The 18,614-nt window shown below is 37.1% G+C and overlaps 1 protein-coding gene and 1 long non-coding RNA gene across 2 annotated transcripts in view; both read right to left on the bottom strand.

The window, feature by feature from the left end:
- Positions 1 to 18,614, bottom strand: part of ACSS3 (acyl-CoA synthetase short-chain family member 3) — a gene marked incomplete at its 5' end in the record, with an annotated part of 161,415 nt that overhangs the window by 135,919 nt on the left and 6,882 nt on the right. The window lies entirely within an intron of this gene.
- LOC107184817 lies at positions 1,811 to 16,020 on the bottom strand. Its single transcript, XR_001515728.1, has 3 exons — positions 16,009 to 16,020; positions 9,572 to 9,574; positions 1,811 to 2,078 (listed from the first exon to the last, which is right to left on the bottom strand). It is a non-coding gene; the product is annotated as an uncharacterized LOC107184817 (long non-coding RNA).

Below are 18,614 nucleotides of genomic sequence, written 5' to 3'. Positions count from 1 at the left end.
GCAAATTGACTGTACCTTTACTATGCCCACCATTGGCTAATCAGAACTATATGCAAATTAACCACCAACAAAGATGGCGGCTAATTTGCATATACCAGCTGGGAGCAAAGACTGAAGACACCATAGAAGGAAGCCAAGCAACGGAGCCGAGGTAGCAGAGATGGGCAGGAGAGAAGCGGCAGAGACGGGCGGGGTAGGAGCAGCAGAGACTGGAGCGAAGCTCTATTCTTGCAGGAGTCTTCCTGCAATGGGCATCTAGTATAAACATATCTTGCTACTTTCTTTCTTTTGTTTTTTAGTAATTTACTACTCAAGCCCAACCTTTGCTTAGATTCCTCACAAATGAGCACCTAAACCTAAGTGGGTTTGTTGGGTTTTTTTTGTATTTAGCTTTTGGGTGTGTATGTGTGTGTGTGTGTGTGTGTGTGTGTTTGTTTTTGTCCTCTCAAATGCCCACAAATTTTTGTTCCTTTGGGTAAAAAGATATAAAAGCTGACTGCTTTTGGTCACTCTCTGAGCATTAATTAACATCTCCTGTATGCACAAAATTAAATTGACTTTTCTCCTTTTAATCTGTTTTAGGTAAATTTTATTAATCCAGCCATATTAACTCAAGAGGGGCAAGGAGAAATTTTTCCCCTCCCTGACAGAAATGTTATATAATGTTGGGAATACATTAATATATTAATAATACTCAGCCAAGCAATATAACCTAAGAAGGTGAGTCATCATTTATTTGACAATGCCATGTAATCTAACATATCAAGTAAGCCTAACTGGTTTATTATTTTTCTTCTATAAGAAGAAGGAACAAATCTTTTGGAATGTTCTAGGGCAGTGGTCAGCAAACTGCGGCTTGCGAGCCACATGCAGCTCTTTGGCCCCTTGGGTGTGGCTCTGCCACAAAATACTGTCTTCTGTGCATGGGCCACGAAGTTTCAATCACACTGTATATGCGCGCCCGCACATGGTATTTTGTGGAAGAGCCACACTCAAGGGGCCAAAGAGCCGCATGTGGCTTGCGAGCTGCAGTTTGCCAACCACTGTTCTAGGGAGCTTCTTAAAAATCCCAAAGTTAGCTAAAAGTCAAGAGGACTTGATCTAATATTTGATTTGGGAAGTTTGTCAAAAATACGAAAAGGTATGACACTTGGCTAAGTAGGGTCACAGATCATTATGAACCCGTATCTAATCATCTACTCAACCAAAGTGACAAAAGATTTCAAAGGCAAATACAGGAGATTACACAATTGTTAGCAAAACTTAGGTCCTTTAATATTGAGGAGACTATGTTTACTCAAATAATCAAAGACTGATGCTAGAGATACCATGAAGTACAGAAATTATTCTGATAAAACACACCTTTGTTTTTTAGGTAGTCAACTTAAAAGATAACAAAACGTTCCATTTGTTTTCAAAAGCAGACTAAAAGTCCAACAAAACTTTAACATTTCAACAGAGAGAACACCAATTCTAATTTTGTATCAGTGTACTTTTGATATTTAAATAAATCTATTTCAATCTTAATGAGTTTGGCCTTGCATAAATTCCTTTCCAAAGATTCTTTTTTCAAGAACCTTTATAATGTTCTTTTTTTATATTCAAATTTTGTCCGATTGCAGTTAGACATCCCTCTCACAATCCAGGACAGCTGGCTCCTAACTGCTCACCTGCCTGGCTTCCTGACCACAACTAACTGGCCCCCTCCAGCCTGACCACCCCTAACTGCCTCTGCCTGCCAACCTGATGGCCTCTAATTGCCCCTCCCGCCAGCATGGTTGCCACTTACTGCCTGCCCTGCCAAAACCCTGTTGATTAAGAAATGTCCAGTTTTGAGCGACTGTAGTATGGATGAGTTTTCTTGTTTTGTTGACTATTTGAGGCTTTTAACGAGTAGTTTTTGAAAGAAGCTATTGGACTCAACATAGAATAAATATCTTTATAGTCTGGATTTCTGCCCTGCTTAGATTTTAAAAGTATAAGCATGGATTGCCAATTCCACTTGATGTAAACAAAACTTTTTATACATAATATATATATATATGTATGTGTGTGTGTATATATATATATGTGTGTGTCTCTCTCTCTATATATATATATATATATATACTTTTGTGTTAATTTTTATGAACATGTATTTATATATTGAATGGGTTATTTAAATATATTTCAATAAAAATATAAATTAAAAGTCAAGATTGCTTGACTTTGGTCTTACTGAATCATCAACTTTATAATCAGTAAAATGAGCATTAATAAAAAAATGTTTTAATGAAATAAAAGCATCTCTTTTCAACTTCATCTAGTAAAAAGGACCATTTCTTATGACAACATCTAACCTTGGGTTTAAGAAACTAAAAATTGGGTCATAAAAATTTTTGCTCCTTTTTTTTATTTACTTTTGTCATCAAAATCACCCTCAGGCAGCTGAGCAGTCATAATAAATGGCTACATAGAACCTTCAAATCACATAGATTTGCTATAAATCTGCCATTGTCGTTCCTACTGTCCACTATGATTTTGGTTGCCCTCATTCTAGCCACTTACAAGACTGCCCTTTCTCACCCACTTAAAATGAGGTATGGCCATGAAGTCTTCTATGGCCATAGAAGTAATCAAGGAAGCTTTTGAGGTCCAATGTATGTTTACCACAGGTCCTTCTTTCTTTCGGTCACAAGAACGAGTGTCAGTCAAAGTGGTAACACTCAGCTGGTATCCTTGAGTGAGGATGGATGGCATGGAGCAAATCTCCCAGGCAACCTAAGATAAACTCGTATGAGTGACACATACCTGAGCTTTTGAATCCAGGGAGATTTGAGAGTTGTTTACTCCTGCAGCAAAATCTAGTCTAGCCCGACTGACACAAAAGTCTTAAGATTCATCAATTTTAGCAAATTGAAATACACTTTAGAATTGTCATAATTCATAATTTGAGAAGCAACGGGATACATTCCAGGGCAACCAAAATACAAGGAATCTCAACAAGTATAATCATATAGTCACTACAGTAACGTTAGATGTGCTTGCAAAGGAGTCAGGCTGTGCTGTCATCAGTGTCTGAACTGACGAAGGCCTTGCTGAGGGTCTTGAGAAGGAGCTCCAAACGAAGGAAGTTCTTGAAACCCCTTATGAATTTATTCTTGCACATAATTTTCTATTTTCCCCTGCTTTTTCTTTACTAACCCCTACTAGCTTATATCTGACATAAAAACTTAGACTCAGCTCTTTGGAGGGAAGGGAATCTTGTTTGAATTTGATTTATTTTCTTCCTTACCACAGACTAACCTGAATCAGATTTCAGAACGCCTACTACCAGACTTTAGCCCATTCTGTGTTTCACTTTGGCCTTGCTCATCAAATGACCCACTGGAGTGTGTATTTGGCCTACACAACGGGCTAGGTCAATGAACGTGGTAGCTGTCTGAAGGATTTTTAAGAGGCTGGGAGCCTAACAAGTTCCACAGTCTTGATCTCTGGGCCCCATTAATTCCCAGAGATTACCACCAATTTACCCTTTGTTGAGAGCTAAAATTTTGTTATTTAAGCATGCATTTACTAAATCAATTTTTAAACATTATAAAAGGAAATAAAACCTGACAATCAAAAAAGCATTGCTTCTTTTAGAGGGGAAAATTGATAGCATTTACTCTGTGAATTTGATTACCCAGCGATGGAAAGTTAAATTAATAAAATCTAAAATGCCGCTCTCAACCGCTGCCACCCACTTTAAGAATAAAATGTAATGTACTTCAAACAGTGTGACCCATGTAACTCACAAAGGGTCATATTGCAATCTGCATGAAGTAACTGTTACAGCTTCCTCCAGCACAACCACCTTTAGTAATCCTAACGTCACAACCCTCTCTATATGCTCAGCTACTGACTTCTGTAGTCTGCAGATATTCACTGTTAAATAACTGGAAAGTCCAACTCAAAATTAACCTTCTGATATGATCTTCCTTCTTTGGATCATATTACAATTTCTTTCCTTGATGACCTACTATTTGGGTCTTCGTTTAATCACAATTACATTTAAAAAAAGTCACGTTCTTTTTCAAAATTTAATAAATCAAGGAAAAAGATGAGTGCATTTTGCTATCTATAGAATAAAATATTAAATCCACATACTAGTGATAAATGTATAACCTCCCTAAGAAACAATTCATTATTTTATCGGAAGACTTCAACCACCTATCTATTGATAAATTTTCTATCAATAATAATTTTCTCTTTAAAAGTTTTCCTACTCAATAAATTTAATAATAATTTGTTGTTGATTAGACTTAAGACTGTGAAGGAGTGAAGAAAAATTTAACTGGGAGCATGTTCTTCACTCTCAAGAGGTAGACTAATTTGTAATAACTATAATACAACAGAAAATGTGGCAACTTTCCTTATACAGATGTAAACTAAGTATAATGAAAGCACAGAGAAAAAAATATATTATTTCCAACTACTGGAATATGGTAAGGAGCCAATAGATGTTGAAAGGGATGTAGTAGAGTGTAAAGGCATGAGCTTTAAGGTCCAAGGACCAGAATTCACATTTCAGACATGTCATTTACTAGCTGCATGATGGAAGGCAAATTAGCATGTCCAGGCCTTTCTCCCTCATCTTTAAAACCAGGAAAATAAAATTAGAAACAACAACACAGCACTTTGCACCAAGACAATGTTATGAGCATTTAACACAGATTAATCCATTTAATTCTCATAACAAATCTGTGTGTCTGCCAATAGGATCCTCATTTTACCAATGAAGAAACTGAGGTACAAAGAGGTTAGTGGCCTACCCGAGGTGCACACTGATGTGTCACAGGCTGGGATTGGATGTCAAGCAGTCAGCCTCCAAGTCTCAATCACTATTCTGTTTTCATAATGTGAGAGTACCTTATACCTACATAAGCACAATTTTATACGCATTTCATTGTGTATACACATTTCATTGTGTGTAAAACTGTGCTCATGGTAGGTATAATCTATATAATAATCCTTTGAGGTATTTACTACTTTAGACACATTTACCTATGACAAAACTGGCTTAGATAAGTTATAAAAGCACAGTTGTGTGGCAATGCACACAATGGACAGGAGCACGGCACAAAGAGAGGGTGACTGTTTAGAGATTTTTTTCACAATAAAGTTGTGATAAAGGTGAAAAGGAGGGAGGGATCTGAGAAATAGGGGGACTGAAAAAGGAAAATTTTAGAGAAAAGTAGAAAGAAATTTTAAAAGGGACATATGAAGAAACCAGGGCTCTATGAGGGGGTCAGCAAACTACAGACACGTGACAAATCTGGCCCACCACCTATGTACGTAAGAAAAGTTCTATGGGCCCTAACCGGTTTGGCCTGCAGACTAAAGGGTCCCAGGTTTGATTCCGGTAAAGGGCATGTACCGTGGTTGCAGGCACATGCCCAGTAGCGGGTGTGCAGGAGGCAGTTGATTGATGTTTCTCTCTCATTGATGTTTCTAACTCTCTATCCCTCTACCTCTCCCTTCCACTCTGTAAAAAATCAATAAAATATATATTTTTAAAAAGGAAAAGTTCTATGGAAACACAGCCACGCTCATATGTTTACATATTCTCTGTGGCTGCTTTTGCTCAACAACAGTAGAACTGAGAGCCTGCAATGGAACCTATCTAGCCCACAAAGCCAAAATTATTTACTATTTGGCCTCTTAAAAACTCTCAAATAAGGCCTGCCCAATAGAAATTTCTGTGCTCATGGAAATGTTCTCTATTTCCACACTTAATAGGGTAGCCACAAGCTACAGATGGCTGGCTAAATGTAAATTTAAATTAATTGAAAGTAAATACAATTTGAAATTTAGCTCCTCAACCACACTGGCCACCTTTCAAGGGTTCAATAGCCACATTTGACTAATGTGACTGCAGAACTGAATTTTAAATTTTATTTAATTCTCACTAAATTAAACTTAAATTTCAATAGCCTCTGACCAGGTGGCCGTGGTCCTCGCAGTGGCTCAGGCTCAGATGGGAGGGAGCCTGTTGCTTCTGGCGTTGAGTCCCCAGTGCCTTCTGACAATGGCCCGGGTTCCCTATTTCCCACAGTTTTTCCCAAAGGAAACTCATTCCAAATACTTCCCTTTTCCACTGGGGTCTTGAAGGAAAATGAAATTCTGATTCACACTGTGGTCCCTTGTAACCTCAGGTTTTTAATGTGATCACTTTCAAGTTTAAAAGACCTGGGTGGGAATATTTTTACTGCACTGGTGACAATTCTACACAGAACCGGAACTCAGCACTGTTAGGTTTCAGTATAAGTAGTGACTTTTTCTTTTCGTGTGTTTGATCTGGTTTTGTTCCTGTAATACAGCCACTCGATTTTGTGAGGGGGGAATAGTACGTGGTTTTGTACAAAAAAAAAGAAAAAGAAAAAGAGGCTACCGGCTACCATACAGGACAAGTTGAGTACAGTTTAAGGACCTTCAAAGACACAAAGGTGGTCTACAGAGTCAAATACTAAAGAGAAATAAATTAAGGTAAGGACTCAAATCAATCCATTAAGTTAAGCAACAAGTAGGTACCGATGATCTTTGGGAGAGCAATTTGGATGGCGCAATGAGGACTGGGCCCACCTTGCAGTGATGCAGACGTATGAGGGAGAGGAGGACCTGGAGTACAGACAACATGGCCAAGAAGTTAGGACAGGAAGAGAAGGAGGAGCCCTCGCCAGTGTGACTCGGTTTGTTGGGGGCAGCCCCATGCAACAAAAGGTCACCACTCCAACTCTGCCCAGGGTTGTGGGCCTGATCCCCAAAAAAGGGCGTGCCCGTAGATGTTTCTCTCTCACATCGATCTTCTCTTTCTCCCTTTCTCTCTGTCTGTAAAATCAATAAAAATAATATTTTTAAAAAGGAAGAAAGAGCCGAAATTGGTTTGGCTCAGTGGATAGAGCATCAGCCTGCGGACTGAAGGGTCCCAGGTTCGATTCCGGTCAAGGGGCATGTACCTGGGTTGCGGGCACATCCCCAGTTGGGGATGTGCAGGAGGCAGCTGATCAATGTTTCTCTCTCATCGATGTTTCTAACTCTCTGTCTCTCTCCCTTCCTCTCTGTGGAAAATCAATAAAATATATTTAAAAAGAAAAGGAAGAAAGAGAAGGAAGATGCTCTGATTTCTCTTTAGCTTGTACAAATCTTTCAACTGTTTTATTTAAAATAAGGATGAAAAGTGTAGGTAGCGAAGGGGAGAGGGTGGTAAATTAATGAGAATATTGTTTGTTTGTTTTCAATGGCAATGACAATTGAGACAAGTACAAAAGTGAGGCAAAGTTCAGATTCTGTTTTGGAAGTCCAGGTTCATGAGCGCTGCTGAAATAAGAGATGTGTTTGGAGCATAACATGAGCTAAGGCACGAAAGACCAGTGCAAGCCTTGTCTTCAGAGCCTTGAATGCCTTGTGAAGGGCAGGCCACGAAAGGATTTTGAGCAGGGGAATGTCTTGCTCAGACATGGATTTCAGGTCAGCCTTGAGAGGCATCTCAGAGGCAGATGAGGAAATGGAATCAGTTAGGAGCTATTGAGAAGCCTAGGACAACATGGTAAGTAAAGAAATGGTGGGGAGGGAGGCCTATTGTAGAAAAAAATCAAAAGGAACTAGAAGTAGGAGGAAGGATGCTATCAAAGAAAATGGAGGCTTTTTTTCATCTCTGAGTGCCAAATAGATGTTCTCTTTAAGGTAAATTTCGAATAAGAAAAAAAAAAAGTTTTGAAGTAGGAGAGCTAGCTCACATTTTTTAATCACCAATAATGTGCCAGATTCTGAGTTTGGTAATTGACATACATCAAATCATTCAATGTACACACTACCCCTTGAGGAAAACAATGCTACTCCCATTTTACATATAAGAAATGAAGCTCAGCGTAGTCAGGTAACTTCCCAGAATTTATACAGCTCACACACGGCAGACTGGAACCTAGTGCTTTCTCACTCCCAGGGAAATGTAATGAATCTCTGATCGTATAGGACTGTGGGCTTATTTGAGTAATTCTTGTACTTTCACTAGACACTACATCCTGTGGCCAGAGACCATGAGCTCCCTCATTAATGGCACACAGCAAATACTCAACAATTGTTTTTAAATAAATGTCTTCAGGTGTGAATGACTGTGAATGGAAGTAGTACTCCTCTGACACATTAACACGAATAAGAAAAAGAGTCTCATGAGGTAAACGCTCAGCAGAAACAATGACTAGCTCAAAAGACTACTATTGCCCACAAACAGAGAAGGCTTTAAGCATTTTTAAGAGGGCATCATATTGCTTTAGTCACACAGTGACATCCATCTAAATGAGATGCTTGGCCTTCAGCAGTATCAACTGACTGTTCCAGGAAACCCTCCAAATTGGGTAATTGCTTACTTGGGCAGCATAATAACCTTATGGTAATTTAACCACTAGGGATATTGTTTTTGAAAAAGTACTTGGAACCCACATATCTCTATAGGACAATTATTTTAACAGAGAAACCTAACACAGAGAGACTTCTGTAGCCCTACTGATCCTGCATCCATGAGTATACACACTCAGAACCCGGCCCCATCCCACCAGCTCTGGCCACAGATTGCCCCATCTCGACATGAAAGGACAGCCCAGACATCTGCACCGGGGCCAGATCATCTCGGATTAAAACTGCGTCAACTGCCAATGGTGAGACATGCAGCCAACAGGAAAAAGAATGGAAAGAAAGGCTTTCAAGAAATCGACACCTGTTATCTGAACTGGATCCACTGTCAATGAAGAGAAAAGGCATAAATGAATCATCTTAAAGATCCTCCGGCTGTGAGTCATGCGTGACAGCTAAATTCAAAGCGGAAGGTGAGGACACGCTTTTATCTTGTTTTATTTTTATTCTAGAGAGAATGCAGGAAACAGAGACTTGAAGGAAAAGGAACGAAGACTTGGTTTCATATAAGAAAAGAAAAAGATAAAATTATAATTAATTGAATTACTATTAAAGGTCAATGTAAAAGATCAAAACACCTTTAAATTTCAAGCATAAATTTATTAAAATTTAAATATAATCCTAAATGCATATACACGTAAAAGTACATTTTCAAGGAAAGTAAACTTCATTAGACAGCCCTTTTCAAGAGAGCACTTAGCACACTCTTAGGGGCAGTAGGCTTCAGGAACAAATTCAAAAATAAGTCATGATAAGGAAACAAATTCCAAATCAGGGCAGATTCTCAGAAAACCACATCTTCCGACCAGGATGCCCACAGAGGCCCAAGAAGGTAACCCTGCAAACCCAGCGCTATCTAGAGAACCAGGAGGGAGCAGAAGAGGAGGCACATTCTCCATTGTCAGCTGGTATTTGTTGGAGAGAAGAAGCATGTCTGTCAGCACTTACTACTGATGATGATGATAATGAAGTGATGGAGAAAGAACAAAAATGAAAGGGCTAGGGGGAGAGAGGAGGAGAGATTGCAGCCCAGCACCATGCAGGGAGAAGGAAGCCAATTTTCTGACATGGCGTTATCTCACTTTGGTCAAGGAGAAAAGGAAAGAAGAGAGGGGAGAAATATGTCAAGATTGAAACTAACGTGCTCTAAACCTTAGGACTTTAGGACTGCATATTTTTCTGTTTCCATATTACATCTTTGCCTTAGCTGTCCATTTATTTCTCTTTAAGGCTGTAACTCATGCCTTATGGCACACTTCTGTTCTGATGAAACTCCTCTGCCACGGAGGGTCACAGAAGGCCAACACCATATTCATTAACTCATTCTGCACAACACAGCTCACGTCCACAGACAGGTGTTTAATACAAGCTCTTATTAAAGAGGAGGAACACAGTCAATCATTTAAGAATATCGAAGAAGAAATTGTTTTTCCCATTGAGCCTTTAAAAATCTTCAAAGATTGTTTCTATAAAGACTGTGTATTTGAGGAAAATACAAAGGGAGCATCAATTTTGTTTTATTGCTTAAATAAAAGGGTCTGAAGCAAATATGACACACTGTTGAGATTTTACAGAGCCCAGTATTCAGTGTCCACTAAATTATTACCTTTATTTATTCTCTACATATTTCCTAAGGAAAAAGGCTGTGGGACCTTATTCACAATATTTATTAATCTGTTCTGAGAAAAAATTTGACAATGTACATCAGAAAGTATATAAATTATCTTTGACTCAAATCTAACAATTCTTCAGTAGGAAGGAAGAAAAGAAAGAAATAGGAAGAGGCAAACAGACAGAGAGAGAGAAATCTTTGGAATTCTGTCCAAAGATGCAAGTGTATCTGCCTGTTCATAATAGCACAAACAGAGAAACCACTTAAATATCAACATAATGGGATTGTGAAGTAATTTTACATTTACCAAACAATATGTTAAAATTAAAATATTCTGCATACACTGAAAATCATGAAATAGAATAGAGCTGTGGTCAGCAAACTGCAGCTCGCGAGCCACATGCGGCTCTTTGGCCCCTTGAGTGTGGCGCTTCCACAAAATACCACGTGCGGGTGCACGTACAGTGCGATTGAAACTTTGTGGCCCATGTGCAGAAGTCGGTTTTCAGCCTGGATGAGTCTACTTTGAAGAAGTACTGTTGATATTTGGCTCTGTTGACTAATGAGTTTGCCAACCACTATAATAGAGGAATGGAAAAATCACAACTTACTATAACTGAAAAAAATGAGATATCAAGTAGTATGGGTAATATAATTATACTAGAGGCCCAGAATACGAAATTTGCGCATGAGGGCGCGGGGGGGGGGGGGGAGCCTCAGCCCAGCCTGCACCCTCTCTATGCCGGGACCTCTTAGGGGATGTCGGACTGCCGGTTTAGGCCTGATCTCAGGGAACGGGCCTAAACCGGCAGTCGGACATCCCTCTCACAATCCTGGAACACTGGCTCCTAATCGCTCACCTGGATGCCTGCCTGATCACACCTAACTGCCCCCCGTGCTGGCCTGATCTCCCCATGCAACCTGCTGTTCAGTTGTTTGGTCATCCCTCTCTAACCCTGCTGCCGGCCTGGTTGCCCCAAACAGCCTGCTGTTCAGTTGTTTGGTCGTCCCTCACTAAACCCCCTGCTGGCCTGGTCATAGGCAGCCATATTGTGAGGGTGTGAGGGTTAATTTGCATATTACCTCTTTATTATATAGGATTATTCTTTAAGAAGAAAAATAGAGCCCAGAATGACAAACATGCATAAATTATAGATTTTTTAGAAAGACAAACATGTACACAGGCAAAAATATGAGTGCCTACAAAAAATGGTAAATCTGAACAAGCATTGTAGTCTAGTGAATTGTATTGCCAATATCAAGTTTGGTTTTGATAAGGTGCTATGGTTATATAAGATGTTACCCTTGGGGGAAGCTGAGTGATGAGTACAAAAGACCTCTCTGTACTACTTTTGCAACTTCTTGTGAGTCTGTAATTATTCCAAAATAAAAACTTTAAAGGGAAGAAATGAAAGATTGAAGGGAAATATACCGAGATATATACTGAGGATATATTTTGATATTGAACTACAGCTGATTTTTCCATCTATTTTGGCTTTTCTAAGTTTAGATAAAATGTAAAATAATACTTCTTTGTGAAACAAAACATAAACCCAAATTTCAATCAGAATTATTTTTGAATAAAGAAATATCAATTAAAAGTAATTAGTCAAACCTAGGTCTCAAACCTTATCTTTATAAAATCTCTGCTCTTTTAATTAAAATACACTATATCTTTCATCAGAATTCCAACCTTCACCTCTCACCAAAACAGCCTGACACACAGGTACAAACATAACATAGACATACCTACAAAGATAAACCTAACATAACTAAATAGATATTATTGAGCATAAATTAAAAATGTTAAGGAAAGTAGACAAAAAATGTATTATGCCATTTTTCCTAGCTTTATCCTCAAAATAATCTGAGAACAATGTCGCAAACTACATCTTTGTTCTCTTTGCCAACTCCCCTACTATCTACATATTCGTAAATAAATAATTTTCCATTAACATTCAATAATTTGAAACTTGAATACAGTGAAGCCTGCTCAAATATCCAAAAGTTCATTATCTATTTTTATCCTCTTTTTGTTTCTTTTATTCTCTTTTTGTTTCTTACTTGTCTTTTCCTCATCTAAGAGAAAAATGAGAGGCTACACAAAGGGATAAAATTAAATTGGTGGAGTCTTTTATCTGTTAAAGGATTCATTAGTTAGAGAACGGCTGCTATTCACCAACTAAATGGTCCATACCACTCATGATTACTCGTCTTTTATTAAGCAGGTAAATGAAAACTATGTTATTACAAGCAGAAACACATTTTTCCTTTGATGTATGACATTGTTCTTCAAAGTTATACACTGTCTAGACTTTCATTCAATGCCTGGATTAGTGCCTGGCTCACAGAAGACATTTAATAAACATTTGCTGAATGAACAAGAGAAAGAAGGAAAGAATAAATGAGGGAACAAATAAGTTAATGAATGAATACATTTTAGAACCAAAAAAACTTTACTTTTATAAATATAACAGGCCAACAAATAGATATGCATGTATGTATGTATGCACGTGACTTGACTTTAAATCTGTAATACCAGTATTATGAGGACAAAACAGGATTAGAGAGGAAATGTGACACAATTGGAAGATTATGCACTCCGAAGTCTAACAGGTCTGGTTTTTCAAGCCAGATCTGCCACCTGCATGCCAAGTGAACACAAGCAAGTTACTTAACCCTCCCTAAATTCTTCTTTAAGAAACTATGTCCTTGCCCTTGCCAGTGTTGATCAGTTGGTTAGAGTATATCCATACACCAAAAGGTCAAGGGTTTTTGATTCCTGGTCAGGGTGCTTACTGGAGGCAACTGATTGATGTTTCTCTCTCACATTAATGTTTCTCTCTCACTCTCTGCCCCTCTCCCTTCCTTTCTCTATAAATCAATAAAAACATATCCTCAGGGAAGGATTAAAAATAAAAAAAATAAAAATTTTTAAAGGAAGTATGTTCTTGAAAAGTTAAAAACTGCCGAAACCGGTTTGGCTCAGTGGATAGAGCGTCAGCTTGTGGACTGAAGGGTCCCAGGTTCGATTCCGGTCAAGGGCATGTACCTGGGTTGCGGGCACGTCCCCAGTGGGGGATGTGCAGGAGGCAACTGATCAATGTTTCTCTCTCATCGATGTTCCTAACTCTCTATCCCTCTCCCTTCCTCTCTGTAAAAAAAAATCAATAAAATATTTTTTTAAAAAGTTAAAAAATATGGTAAGGGATATTATTGTAGTTATTGTTATAATAATATATTTTGTCTCCTATAACACCTTAACACACACTCACAAACACACACATATGCACATACACAAACATATACATATAGAATAAGATCAGCCTTGAGGATTTAAGAGATTTTAATGCAACAGTATTATTATTTCCATAAAATACAGTTTTTCAACTAACTAGATACTTAGTAAGAAAAAGCAAATCTTCCTGATTAAAGGTATTTTATTAATTATAAATTTTATATTAAATATTAAATAATGTATTAATATAAAATTTTATCTTAACATGAACATTAATCCTTTTATAACTTCATTAAATTAAGATACAATTTTTATCATATTATATCCACTAAGCCTATAATTACAGTCATATTTCAAACAGCTTTTGAACTATTTAAATAATGAGATGTTTATAGTAGACATACGTACAAGACCTTGAACAATTAGGACCCAACATTTTAAACTGACAATAAATTCAGCTTTATATATACATTTTTTAAATTCAAGCTTTTATCAGAATAAAATCAGCTTTTATTCTAAGTAACGTAAATATTAAGAGTGTTGTCATTTGTGGCAGTACCTAAATGTGTCCTAAAAGAAATAATATTTTTATTATCTGACTGCTAACCCATTTTTTTCTTTTTTCATTGAAGAACAATTTACATATAATATTATATTAGTTCTAGGTGTGAAATATAATGATTTAATATTTGTATAATTGCTAAATCATCACCACAATAAGTCTAGTTACTATCCATCATCATACCTCCTTACAATTTCCTTTCCTGTGATGAGGACTTTTAAGATTCACTCTCTTAGCAACTTTCAAATATGAACATCGTTATATATTACATTCCCATGACTTATTTATTTTATAATTAGAAGTTTGAACCTTTTGATCCCTTCAGCCAATTCACCCAGCCCAGATCCCTCCTCCCTGCTGGCAATCACCAATCAGTTCTCTGTATCTGTAAACTGGTGTGTGTGTTTTTTTGTTTTGGTTTGGTTTGACTCATTTTTAGATCCAACATATAAGTGAAATCATATGATATTTGTCTTTCTTTTATCACTTTAATCAATAAAATTTGATATATTTGGTTAACATATATACTACACAATGACAATCTAGTAACATAATATTGATCCAGCTCTTAAATCTGGAATTCTTAGAGTCTGATATGTGCCAAAGAGACAATTTTTCCAATCTATACTCATATGGATACTTGGTCTGTACCACCGAAGTAAAGTATTTCCCTCCTTGCAATATAAGTGTCTTTGGCTTGCTGACTAAGAACCTATGCCAATGTAAAATATGCTCTACTACAACTTAAATATAAATTAGCTAAAGAGGAGCAAAGGGATCCAACTGCCTGTCATAAAACGTAGAGCCATGAAGATAAAGAGAATTTCCAACCCTTGGATGCTTTTATTCATGGGTCATTTGGGTTCTGGAAGGATGGATAATTCAAGTAATAAGATGCAATATATGTACAAATCAAGATTAAGGAAATGGATTAAGAAGGTTAATCTGAACATAGGCCTATAAACCAGGAGGTCAGGTTTTGATTCCAGGTCAGGACACATGCCTGGGTTGTGGGTTTAATCCCCAGTAGAGGTTTTTCTAGCTCTCTATCTCTCTTCCTTCCTCTCTGTAAAAAATCAATAAAATATATTTTTAAAAAAACACACAAAAAAATAAAATAAAAAAATAAAAAAGAAGGTTAATCTGCATATATTAAAGTTTTAAAATCAATTCAATTGATACACAGTTATGTGCATTCCACTATAGAGATAACAGAGGTGACTGAAACCTGATCAATGCCCTTCTATGACCTCATGATGATTTGTTAAGTTACTGGTAAGACCAAAGCATTGTGGAAGGTGAGCATTTACAGTGGATGTATAGTGACAACATGGAGATGGGTATTGAGCATTCTTTGCCAAACTAGCTTAAAGGGAAATAAGATTCAAGGTGATTTGCTTTTTACGAAAGAGGCATTTATCAAGAAGACATGTGCAAGTTGACTCTGGGAAAACAATGAAGATATATTCCTCTAAAATGATAGGAGGGTGGAAGACACATAGAAACATAAACAACAAATGAGGGAAGGGAAGTTACATCTCTGATCAAAAATTTTTAGAATTCTTACATTGTTCTCATTCTTCTGGACCCTCTGGTCCTGACATCTAAACAGTCATACGACACCAGATAGAAGTTAAAAGTGTAGTTAAACTAAATAGAGAAATTAAACTATATGATGTGACTCAACTAGGTTAAAAAATTAAATCGATCACTATTCAACATGTGTTTTAGTTAACACAGCTATAAAAATACATTTTTATCTGATAAGGTGTTGGGAGAATTGAAAGAAATATGCATATATAATGTTAGTATAAGTCCTAACCCAGAGCAAGTGCCCAATAATCAGTAACTGCTGTTATCATTACCACGGTTGTTACTATTGTTGTCATAATCATTATTGAGAGACAAGGCATCATCTTTAAGGAAAGGAATAGCTCAGTCATCAGCTAGAGAATAATCACATACAAGTATCCTCCCTAATCCAGTACAGATTCCGTAAATGTACCCAGTCTTTTGTGGCTGACCTCCTAACACTCAATGGCAGTACAGGAAAGTGAGAGAGCCCGCAACTCATTGTCCTTACAATGAGGTTCAAAAAATGAGCTGTTCATATTCAAACTAAGAAAGCTGTATGCAATATAATTCCTAAGAAACTCATCTCTGCACTGAACATATATAAGCCTGTCCACCTGCACTAGAATCAAGTTGAAAAGCCATTAAAGAAAAACAGGAAAGAATATTATACATGAATGCATTAAAAAATAAACTCATTAACTTCCATAATTATAAAATTTAACAAGTTCTAATATTTTATTTTATTAGCAGATTGGAAGAAAGGAAAAATTTCAAATATTCATAAGTAGATGAGTTAATTAGGTTATTTATCACCATGTTCCCATAACAATAATGTTAAAGTATACTGTAAGCAATGAATAATGTGGTCATTACACGTTTTCCTTAAGCCAAAAAACCAACAGAGCATTTTTTTAAATATACTTTATTGATTTTTTACAAAGAGGAAGGGAGAAGGATAGAGAGTTAGACATTGATGAGAGAGAAACATCGATCAGCTGCCTCCTGCATACTCCCTACTGGGGATGTGCCCGCAACCAAGGTACATGCCCTTGACTGGAATCGAACCTGGGACCCTTCAGTCCACAGGCCGACACTCTATCCGCTGAGCCAAACCAGTCAGGGCTAACTGTCCTTATTGACTGAGAAGAAATAACAACTGTATAGGATATTTAAAGTGATTAAGTGTGCTAATAATGTACAGAAGTAGCGTCTAGCATACAGTTAAAAGAGCTAAGCTTTATTTGTATCCATGTTATGAGCCAGGTACAATGCTAAATGCTTTAATTTATTTAATGTTTATAACAACCTTGCTGGTTTTTATTCTCATGTAATAGGGGTAAAAATAGAGATGCAGAGACTTTAGGCTATTTGCCTAAGCTCATAAAACTATTGAATAGCAGATCTAAGATGTTAACCAAGGCAGCCTGAATTTAGTGTCTAGATTCTTTCTAAGTACTACATTATATTGTGCTATAACAATAGCCTCAGTTAATTTTAGTTTTTCTTTATTTTCTTACCCCTTCTCCATTGAAACCACTAAAAGCAGTGGGGGATGTGCAGGAGGCAGCTGATCGATGTTTCTCTCTCATCGATGTTTCTAACTCTCTGTCCCTCTCCCTTCTTCTCTGTGGAAAGTCAATAAAATATATTTTAAAAAAAATAAGGACAGTTAGATTCACTACAATAACCACAAACTTTCTGTAACTTGAAAAAAAATATGTTCATTTCTCACGCTTCACTGCGGGCTCAAGTGTACTACCAAAGCATGTCATCTATGCATTTCTGCTCAGCAATCCAGACTACTTCTCTGCTACATGTGCTTCCATAATGACTGTGACAGAATGAAGGGCACTAGGCATTGAAGCACTGACACGCCTTATTCCTCTAAGGGCCATAGCTACGCTAATCACATAACCATGCTGATGTGGGGAAATTCTATCTTCTCCTGTGCTCAGAAGTAGAGGAGAACAGATATTGCTGGACAATACTACCCTCACAACCCGAATTTTATAATCCTATTTTATGATTATTTGAGGCAAGGTGCAGTTCAAAGAGTGGAGCCAACATTTTAACCAACAAATCAGATTTTTCCACAAATAATGATCCTCAACCTTTTTCTTCACTCACCAAAACAGGCTATCTGACAAATTTCCATTGGTAAATAATAATGGCAGACTTTATTCAGCCTTGATAAGGGGAGAGTTGTGAGGAAGGCTAAATCAGGGCATTTGTGGTTAGAAAAGCACTTAACTCTCAATTGAGAATCAATGAAGCCCTATAAAAATAAGAAAAAGTGTAAAGAAAGCAAAGTGAGATTAGTGCAAAAGTAGACTTTTCTAAGCTCCAATACTTTCACTTAGTTATTTAGCTAATAGTCAATAATACCGATTTTATGTTCCTCCAACTCCTAATTTTTTTTTATCAATCTATCATACTATTTTTTTTTTTGCAAATACTTAGCATTCTTTCTTTATTCTTAATCTTCCTGTTTATTTTACTTAACTGATGTATCCATTTAGGAGAGAAATCTTGAAAGATTATACCTTGGAGATGTTATTCTAACATCAAAACCTGAGGAGAAGGTGATCCTATTGTCCAGAGTTAGCTCTGAAGTCAAACACCTACAAGACTAGTTGCTATTCTCCCACTTAGAGCAATTTGCATTTTAAATTAATAAAATTCACTATTTAATACTTAAAAGTCATAAATGAAACTCTAACTTAGGATGTAAAAGAGTTTATTTTTTAGCTATTGTAAGACTGTCAACTGGACTATTTCAAACTCAAAACTTCAACTTCAACTTCAACTTCCCTAGATATTATAATAGCACCTCTCCTTGCTACATTAGTACGCTGTCTCTTACATCCGTTAGCCACAATGCCAGTGAAAGCAAACATAATTAAGCCTTTTATAACAAGCTCTCTATCTGCATAGTTTAGGTCAAGAATTTGAGTTCCACATTCAGATACGCTTTGTAAAACCATAATTTTAAGAAGTTATTACAATATTCTATCTAATAAAAGAGAAACATGGTAATTGGCGTACGACCACTACCCTTCCCATTGGCTAATCAGGGTGATATGCAAATTAACTGCCAACCAAGATGGCCGCCGGCAGCCAGGCAGCTTGAAACTAACATGAGGCTTGCTTGCTTCAGTGACGGAGGAAACCAACGTTCCCCGCCTGCCTTGCAGGCC

The sequence above is a fragment of the Myotis davidii genome, unplaced genomic scaffold (assembly GCF_000327345.1).
Source record: "Myotis davidii unplaced genomic scaffold, ASM32734v1 scaffold26, whole genome shotgun sequence".
Lineage (NCBI taxonomy): Eukaryota > Metazoa > Chordata > Mammalia > Chiroptera > Vespertilionidae > Myotis > Myotis davidii.
The sequence above is the reverse complement of the archived record's forward strand: the minus strand, read 5'-3'. Positions and strand labels throughout refer to the sequence as shown.